The following is a 9580-nucleotide window of genomic DNA, read 5'->3' as shown; positions in this document are numbered from 1 at the left end:
GGCATAGTCAATGCAGGATATTACCAGTGCTAGGATGACTAGGGTTAGGGCTTCTGTCGTCAGAAATCTACTAATCTTCAGATTCTTCGCAGCTGGAAGAAACAGGAGGAGACCACTGTCCCAATCTGAGCTTTCACAGACAGATCACTGCTGATAATAATACCCAGACATTTGATAGATCATTCTGGGAGTGGGGGGGTATTCTAATTGGGTGGCCAGAAGTTGGAGTTCCATAGGTTTGCTGGCCCACCCCTTAGGATCAGCTCTGTTTTATATGGGTTTAATTTTAGATGATTACTAGTCATCCATTCACTGATGAATCACATGGTAGATTGAAAGTTGAGGACAGAAGATGGCGATTGAGCAATATCAAATATCAATTGAAAGTTGTCGACGTAGTTGGAGGTGAAGGCCTTCCTTTCTCCAAGAAATTGTTCAGGGGCAATAGGTACAAATTGAAAAGAAGCAATGAGAGAGGAGAGCCCTGGGATACTCCACCGGTCAGTTTCATTTTGGCGGAAGAGATACTAGCAAGGTGAACTGCTTGATAGCGGTTACGGAGAAAGGATGAGAGCCACTTAAGAGCTAAGCCTTGGATCCCAGCGTTACCGACACGGTCGATCAAAAGGTCATGGTCGACCGTGTCGAAAGCCGCCACCAGATCAAGAACCACGAAGGCCTGGGTGACGACCCTATCAGCCCCCCCTTCTAAGTTCATCCATGACCATGAGGATGACCGTCTCTGTTGAATAGGCCGTCGGAAGCCTGCCTGGTGAGGACCCAGATAGTGGGTACGTTCAATAAAGGAGCTAAGGCAACTAGCCACGTGAGCTTCCAGAACTTTAGCTAGATAGGGGAGCAGGGAGATAGGGCGATAGCTTGTTAGGGTTAAGGGATCTGCTCCTGGTTTCTTTAGAATTGGAACAATTTTCGCATCTTCGAATACATTTGGAACAATGCCCTGCTTAAGGGAGTTATTCAAGACCGAGAGAAGAGGATCCAGACAAGTGAGAAAAGCTTCCTGCAATATGTGTGGGGGACAGAAATCAGTGGGGAGCCGGATACAACTTTCCTCAGAAGGCTAAGAAATACTTCCCTAGAGATAACAGGGATCTGGTCTAACAGAAGATGGCTTCTGCATATGAGCGGCAGGATTGTAGGAAAAGTATTAGTAGGAATGCTAGACTTGATGGTGGTAATCTTTTTAATAAAATAGGTGTTAAGAGAGTCACATAGAGTTTGAGGGGGGGCGGGATTTGCTGAGACACTATCAGGCTTGGATACTTCATCCACAATAGCAAAGATTTCCTTGGATCTGTTAGCATAGCTTAAAATCTTGTTAGAGAAGTATTCAGCCTTAGTTTGTAAAATGGCATTTTTATATTCCTTAAGCTGATTTTGGAATATATCTTTTTTGTCTGAGGAGTAATTTTGTCTCACTTGCGTTCGGCTTGACGCAGGGCAATTTCCTCTGTTCTAATTCATCAGAGAACCAGCGTTGAGCATCATGAGGTCTCATAATCTTGGTTTTCTTAATGGGAGTGAGGCTGTCACTGGCTGATTCAAACCAGGATTTAATGCTTTCTGCTTGGTTCTTAAGTGGCTGCTGCTCTAGAGGGGCTGTAGAAGCCAGCAGTGTGCAGAAATTGCCAATGTTAGCGCGTCTCCAGTTTCTTGCCATGCGGCTCCCCTTCCAATGGGGCATGCTAAGGTGTACATTGGAGAGGGCGAATGGTATAAGATAGTGATCAGACAAAGTGCATGGAGAGATCAGTAAATTAGAGATTGTCAGATTATATGTCCAAACTTGGTCAAGAATATGGCTTTTTATGTGCGTCGTAGCAGTTACATGCTGGGTACAGTTCATCCCCGAGAGTAGATGTGCAAATTCAGCAGAGCAAGTACTCTCCCTGACATCAGTGGCCCAGTAATTAAAATCTCTCATTATAAGGATTTTTGCATAGTTAATGGCTAAGTGAGAGATCATTTCGACCAGTAACTGGGGGTATAACGACATATGACAAGGGGGTCTGTACAACTGTACACAGGTAAACTGAGACTGAGAGGACTCTAGGTTTATAATTAAGCTGTCAACTGATGGTAGACCCGCAACCGCTAGCGATGTGTACTGTAATGGCTCATGTATTATGGCCGCATCACCACCTCCTGCTTTACCCGTAATCCCATTTGCCTGAAGAATATAATAACTGTCAGGCACCACTGCCAGTATGTATGGGGCAGACTCTTCAGTAAGCCAGATTTCAGTAAGGAGGAGTATGTCTGGTTTATCCGAGTCCAGTAGTTGGAAGATTTCTAATTGGTGTTTGACCAGCGAGCAGGTATTCATATATGCAACTGTAAGTGTCTCTTGCTCCCGCGCTGTGGAACAAATGGTTCGGGAGTAGGTTCTTGTCTAATATGATACTCCCAGCAGGGAATCTTTTAGTTAATTTCATGGTAAGTTTATCTGTACTTTAGAATACCCATGTTTTCCAGTCTAGCGCCGGTAATAATGTCAGTAGGCTTGCTAATTTGCTGAGATTTCAGCTCCATATGGGAGTAGCGGAAGAATTGGACATGGAGTCTGTCACTCCTGGCCCCGAACCAGGGCCATATACTCAGAGGCTCCAACTTACTCGAGTGCACTTTTTCAGGCAGTGCTCTGCCCAAATGATGGTGTCCATAGGCATGTTTATGACTTGTAGGTCATGTCAGGTTGCACACTCTTGTCTCCAAACAAGCACTGTATGAATTATTGTATTGACTTCTATTCCTCTGTCCCAGCACTACTGTTACTTCCAGGAGACTGGAGATTACTCTTTAATAAAAAGTGAAGGTAGTGTCTCTCACTCTCACTCTCACTTCTCCAGTTCCGCAAACATCTAAAGACATGGCTTTTTGATCAATAACATTCATCAAATCCCTCTGGTGCTTTTAATACTGACCTGAAGTTATGCGAATTGTTTAGCGCCGAGACGCCTGCGGGTAATTGTTCGCGCTTTATAAATGGCAAAAATAAAATAAATAAAATAAAATAAATATCAGCTCACATGCTCTTTAACCCACCCTTTCCCATTTCGTCATGAAGTGGGGTGTGGTTAGTAAGGCTAACTGATATCAGCACACCCCTTGTGGAGAAAGGAATGGTGGAGTAACAGCAGCTGAGTGAAGTGCAGTCTTTTAAAGCCTGGGCTGGGTAGTAAAACCCCAGAGGCTGATTTTTATCAGTGGCCATGATGGCGGAGGAGATAAGCAAGTGATGCCACAAGTACTATGAAAAAACATAAGGGCTATGCGTGGGTAAGCCCAGTCAGCAATGCAGCTCAGCATCACCCACATGCTCAGACGCTTACACAGGCGCAGTGAGACTAATTAATGTTCCTGATATTCACTCTCAATAAGGGCATGCGAAAAGTAGTCAACAAAAGATTTTAATTTAAAATGTATTTATGTAAATGTTTAAATAAATTGGCCACTAAAAATGAGGGGTGTAGCTCCAAAGCCCTCATACAGCAGCCACCACTGTAACACCCCATTATATCAAGCAGCCAATCACACAAGTGTTCTGTTAAACTGTGGGATCTTCAATGCCCTGTTTACTCATTAGAGTACAGCTGAATACAGCTTATATTTCTTAACAGTCAACATATCATATTAGAATGGCTGCCACTGCTTCGTCATATCCTTTCTATTGATAAAAAACATTGCTTTCCTATGAATGCCTGTCCCCATTCATTTGCTAAAACTCATCATCACTATGCTCTACTAAGACCAACTCTCTTGGTGCTGTGTTGGAGATGCCACCCGGACAAGGTACTGTTGCCCATTTGTTTATGATGGCCCCAAGAATCACATAATCTGAAATAAAGACTTGAATCCTTTCACATTGTAACCTTGACTCATAACTCGTGAAATATGATGATCATTTGTTCGCCAAGAGTTAAAAACAAATCTCTAGCTTTATCTGGAGGTTTGATTCACTGTCTGGTGACACTGAGGGAGTGATGGAAAAAAGTTTCAAAGATACACCGATTCCTCCCTCCTCCACCATTCCAAGTAAGTACTCCTGGAAAGCCCACCATTCCCAGGTTCCCAGGCCCACTATTGGGAATGCAAAGTGACATCTGCTATTTCCCTATTGCTGAGCTATATTCAGGAAGTTTACAAAATGTCATGGCAAACCACTCCTTGATGTGCCTGCTCCTCACACCTTGCATGGGGTTTATTTCTGTAAAGTTGTACACACTTTTGGTGTACATTTATGCAGTAGTAAAACCATTTACGCCTGTCAAATGTTCTCTCACAGTCATAAAAAGAGCTATTTTCGACTGTAAATGACTTGAGAATCTGGCCCTCGATGTCTATTGTTTTTTAATCCATTTATGTAGCATACCTGGACTGATTGCTATGAGGGACCTTTACATTACCACAAGTTAACAAGCCAATATTACATAGGGGGGTTAAACAATGTAAGGACTGCAGTATTCCAGATGGCACCGCTGCAGAGTTAACATTACTGCCTAACCCGCCGTCCTGCAAGAAAATATGTTTTTTGCATTTATGTAGCCTTACAATGCTGAAGTGGAGGGAGTATGTTTTTTAAGCAACTTTGTTAACGGATCTCTCTCCTTCACTTGTTTGCACCCTGTTCTCGTACATTTAAAAAATGAAGGGAACTATTTGGAATCCAAAACGAAATTCAGATTACTAAATTTTGATGCTCACTAAAACCCGATAACATGGTGAAGGATTTTCATGAATGAGCAATATTATGTTTATTATGTTGTTCTGGACCACACTAGCTTTTGTCGCGTTAGCTTTCACTGGATGTCTAAGTGATATGTTCTGAAATTCCTTTTGGAGGATGGAAATGTTTAAAAAATTGCTCAAAACAGAAAACAATATGTTTTATGAAAATCTAAAATATAATTTTTGATGATGTACATCATTACAGCATGCGATATGGACAGCAGCGGTTCTTAATATATTAAGAGGAGGAAAAGTTCAAAGCCTGTCTATTCCATTTATCTGTTTTTAAGGGCCACCTGCTTTACAGTCACAACGGTCCAAATCCTGGCAGGAACACCAGGATGAAAACTCATAAATGTCAAAAAGACGTAGAGCATTCAGGAATCATTCCCAACGAGCGTTCATATTTGAGAAACGTTTGTCATGCTTGTTCTCTGGAAAAGAGATACGATTGGGCAGTAAAATAATTCAATACAAATGGAAGCGAAAAGAAACTTTCCAAAGCATCAAATTATATTATATGAGGCTGTCAGACTTTTTTTTGGCAGTGAAACGAAGGTGCACCTTAAGCAAAGGAAGGAGGATCTATTGCAGAGGACATGGTACAACAAATTGTATTGTATTGTATTGCAACAAGTGGTCGAAGTGCATTAAAAAAGGTATGGGAAATGTGATGCTGTGTGCAAGGGGGCGGGGCGAGTGAGCTTGTGGGCGTGGCTAAAAAAACAAATATTCTGTAACTTTTTTAGGTCTTTCACCTTCCGGTAACTACATAAATAATGCACAGCTTAAATGAAAATTAAATTAAAGTTACTTTAATAAGTGGGAAATGCACTATTATTCATTATGGAACCTCCATTAGTTGGTGCAGTAGAGAATACTGGCCTGGGTATGTTTAGTGATACGAGGTCCCCGTCTGTGACAGGAAGCACAGTGAACATGTAAGTCATTATTTTAAACTTGCATTACGCATAGTATAAGATAGGCTGCCACTATTTTTAGTTCGTATTGATGGTTTCAAAATTAACTTGTCCCTGATGTGGTAAACCTATGTGTTTTCACTATTAAACTCGAAAAGTGTGAACACAGTTATATGTACACATACCTGGCCTATTCACACATAGCACAGTATTTTATATATGTGCTAATATGCATGATGAAAGGTAGATAACATATGCAAATAATTATTCGGGCTTGCATGTTATACTGATGCATACAGTGAATTTTCATTTTGCAATTATGTTAATTTTAATTGAAAATATGGCATAATAAAAATAAAGAATTAATAAATCAGAGCAATTTTAGCCTTTATGGGACTGATTACAAATAAAGGAGCTATGTATTGTATGTGGTAAATAACGATACCCTGGGGTTCCTTATTTATCAAGTGGGACAAATAGCCCCTATTAAAAGTTTTTGGGGAATAACTTGGGGATTTTGGTGTTTAAAACACCAAAGTCTGCATGTTTAGCAGGTTTGACCTGCTGAAATTTAACGAAGCTTGAGGTATTTAACACATCCAATAATTATCAGATACATTAAATACCTCTTAACTCGTAATTCCGAACTTTACGTAAAGAGGAGTTTACTCTTGGGTAAGAATATAACAAGTAACTCACAATCAGGCCTTAGATGTCCTAATTAATTTTAAATTTACTCACAACTTTTATTACATATGTTCAACATGCTTCTGGGACATTTAAAAGTAATTGTAAAGTTTAGTTTTAAAATAAATGTTTTATTTGCATTTGGTTTAAATGTCTACCATGAGTTCTCCATACACAGTCCCTATACAGTATGTGAAAGGAAAATAAAATTATTGGCCTGCATCTAAAATAATTATTAGCAGTTTATCAAAAGATGTTGGCTGATATTTCAGTCTGTCTATGAAACCACAGCAAGTGCTTCCAAAGAAAAACACTTCACAGCTCTCTTTCTGGTTTATTCTTCATGTGCTACAGCATCTGCTGTTCTCCTATTTCCAGGACCCCTTCCAAGATCTGGTTCATTCATTAGGACTTGGTGTATATCAAATTTGGGGGCAGGGAAACCGATTGGAAAGGCTGCACTAGAAGCAGCAACGAAGCCCCACCTAGTACATGATATTCCTTTCTGCCTAGCACCCGATTAAGCACCCATATTGTACAGCTGATATGGAACCTCCTGGAAATCAGCAGCAAGTATGTAAAGTCTGCTTTGGTGCTTAAGAAGTGTTTGAAATTGGGTTACTGGTTGACTGGGGTGTGAAACGTGTGAGGCAGCAACCACAATTCTAGTCAGAAAGCACAAAGAGCCAACTGGGGATATCTGGTTGCACTGGACCAGGACAAAATCATAAGCTGAGGCCGACCACAATAGAGTGCAGGTTTGCTACAGGGACGCAGTTAGGCCTGTTGAACAAAGTACATTAAATCCTGGTTGCGGAGCGTTGCATGGATTCGCATCGAAGATGTGCTGCGCAGTCGAAGCAATGCTTAGATTCCGAGATGCAGCAAGGCTGTGGTGCAAAGTCCTGTTGTGTCATCAAGGATCCCATCGACAGGGCTTGCGATGGGAAGTCCGGCGTCGGGAATTCGCATATAGCTGGTGATGTGTCGGTTCCAAGACTCTGCAACGCTGCAATGCTTAAAATCTTTGATGTAATAAAAAAACTGGATTTCTACAGTTTCAGTTCTAATAGTTTCTTCCGTACGTCCTCTTTTTTTGTGTGGACACATAAAGTTAGACACTCAGCGCCTGAGTCACTAAGGTAAACTGACTCTTTTGTGTAACTTTACTTCCTTTCAGTATTCAGAAACTATGTGTGGCTTTTTATGACTTTACACTTCTGTACTTATGTGTGCAGAGTTCTCCACACCTGGAGGCATTGTGGCTTAAGCCTATCCCCCTTAATCAGTATATAAGGGTCAGCACGAAACGCGGCTTTTGGTGGATTTCGCTTAAACGTATGTGAGGACGCGGGACGTCGGCTCATCTAGCTTTGGAGGTAAGAACGGCGGGTCATTTGTGCAACGCGTCAACTCTTTTACCTAACACGGTTCCTGGACGTCTTTTGACACGGTGGTGCTCTATATCTGTTTAACTTTCAGGACAGAGACTGGTGTTGAATCGCTAAATTGAAGTATATCAGGAGTCACGTCGTGTCCCTACCAAGATGAAAATTTATTAGGATTGTACCGCGTTCCGGGCTTACACTATTTAATACTTCGTGTAAGTATACCCTTGCACTTGAAAATTAGAGACAGCGGCCTAGAATTATATCTGAAATAGGAACTAATGGTATTCCCGTTTGTCTGTTTATTTACAGCCTTCAGCTATAGCGCTGGACGTACTTTGAAAGTTGGACTTTATCTCAGCAACTATTTTTATACCAGTAAGTTGCACTTAGTGTGAACCTACTATAAGAAGTAGTTCGTGTTCAATATTCTTATTGTGAATAAAGCTATAGAAATTAATTTTGGCCATTTAATCAAATATAGAGCGATGTGTGTAATCAGGCTATGTTTCACCTATAGAGCCGATTACACTGAGTTTTATGAATTCTTATGGGTGCATTAGAAATACGGCATGAATTATGATTAGCTACTAATTTTTTTTATATTGTGACTCGATTTGTCTTGAGTGTGGACGAACTTTATGACAAAATATGTCGATTTTACTGGGGGCATCTGCTGGATTAACTGTTCACGGAAATGTGCACTTTTTGCGGAGTACAATACCCGTGTGAATAAAGATAAGGAGAGGCTCAGCCATAGATACTGGGTAGAGTAAATACGCCCGTTGTCCGGTCTTTGACTAAAAATGCCTCAACTTGAGTAGCTTTGTTGATCTAAGCAGTGAACCTTGTCACAATTAAATAAGATATCTATTCATCCTCATGTTTAGGAGAACTATAGGATATTTCGCTGGCCGAATATCCCAAGAAAAGGATAAGGAGGACATATACCCCTTATGATGCACTGACATATGTACTTTATCCCCGAGGTAGGTGATGTATCATGCTCCTCACCATTGCCACCTTAACTTTAAGGGTTAGCTATCTGTGTAAATCCTTTTCGATTACTCTGTATCTCTGGCTAAATGTTTTAGGCCGGTTTAGGATACTTGATGTTTGAAAGTGTATATGCAATGAAATATAAGGTACTGCCTAAATTTGTGGACCTATTTGTTATCCATTCAATATGCTGTCAATGTTTATAAAATTGTTTAGTGTAATGTTTCTGTATTTATGGGTCGTGCAATGTTGGAAGCAATGCTATAATGTGTGTTCAAAGACAGAGTAGGACATTTCATTGTGTTTTTTTAAAAAAAAGTGTATCTTTAAATTTGATTTGTTTTGCCTATTATAATTTAGACCAATCTCATTTAAATTTACAGAAATATTGGGAAACAGGTATACATATACCCTGATGAAGGCGGTTATACTTTGTTCATACCGCCGAAACGCGTCGATGCTCAAGGAGTGAATGTGGATTAAGAAATCAAGGAAAATTCGAAATAATTGTGTTATTTGAATTTAGTCCTTTTTCCTGTAGCTCCTTTTTTATTGGAATGTTTTGATTTATTATTGTTCCGTCCTGTGTTTGTTTCCCAATTTTTAATCAACATAATGTATGTCAATAAATTGTACTAATGTTTTGATCCTATTATAGTGTTTTCACGTGTTTGAATTTTCTGTTTTTTCATTGCTTCCTTGTTATGCTTATGTATTAGTGAGTCTATTGTCTGTAAGTACCTTTGTATTGATGTTCACTTGCCCAAAGGGAATTTACTTTTTGACTTGTGTCTATTGTGGTACCCTATCCCTTTGGTTTAGGGGTCCCTCTCTCTT

The 9580-nt window shown here is 40.3% G+C and overlaps 1 long non-coding RNA gene across 1 annotated transcript; it reads left to right on the top strand.

The window, feature by feature from the left end:
* Positions 1 to 7611: 7611 nt before the first annotated feature.
* Positions 7612 to 9235, top strand: LOC147708617 (uncharacterized). Its single transcript, XR_015296509.1, has 4 exons — positions 7612 to 7735; positions 7839 to 7959; positions 8057 to 8122; positions 9127 to 9235. It is a non-coding gene; the product is annotated as an uncharacterized LOC147708617 (long non-coding RNA).
* Positions 9236 to 9580: the final 345 nt, after the last annotated feature.

This window comes from Lissotriton vulgaris, chromosome 6, assembly GCF_964263255.1.
Source record: "Lissotriton vulgaris chromosome 6, aLisVul1.2, whole genome shotgun sequence".
In the NCBI taxonomy this organism is placed as follows: Eukaryota; Metazoa; Chordata; class Amphibia; order Caudata; family Salamandridae; genus Lissotriton; species Lissotriton vulgaris.
Note: the sequence above shows the minus strand (reverse complement) of the source record. Positions and strands in the feature narration are given on the sequence as shown.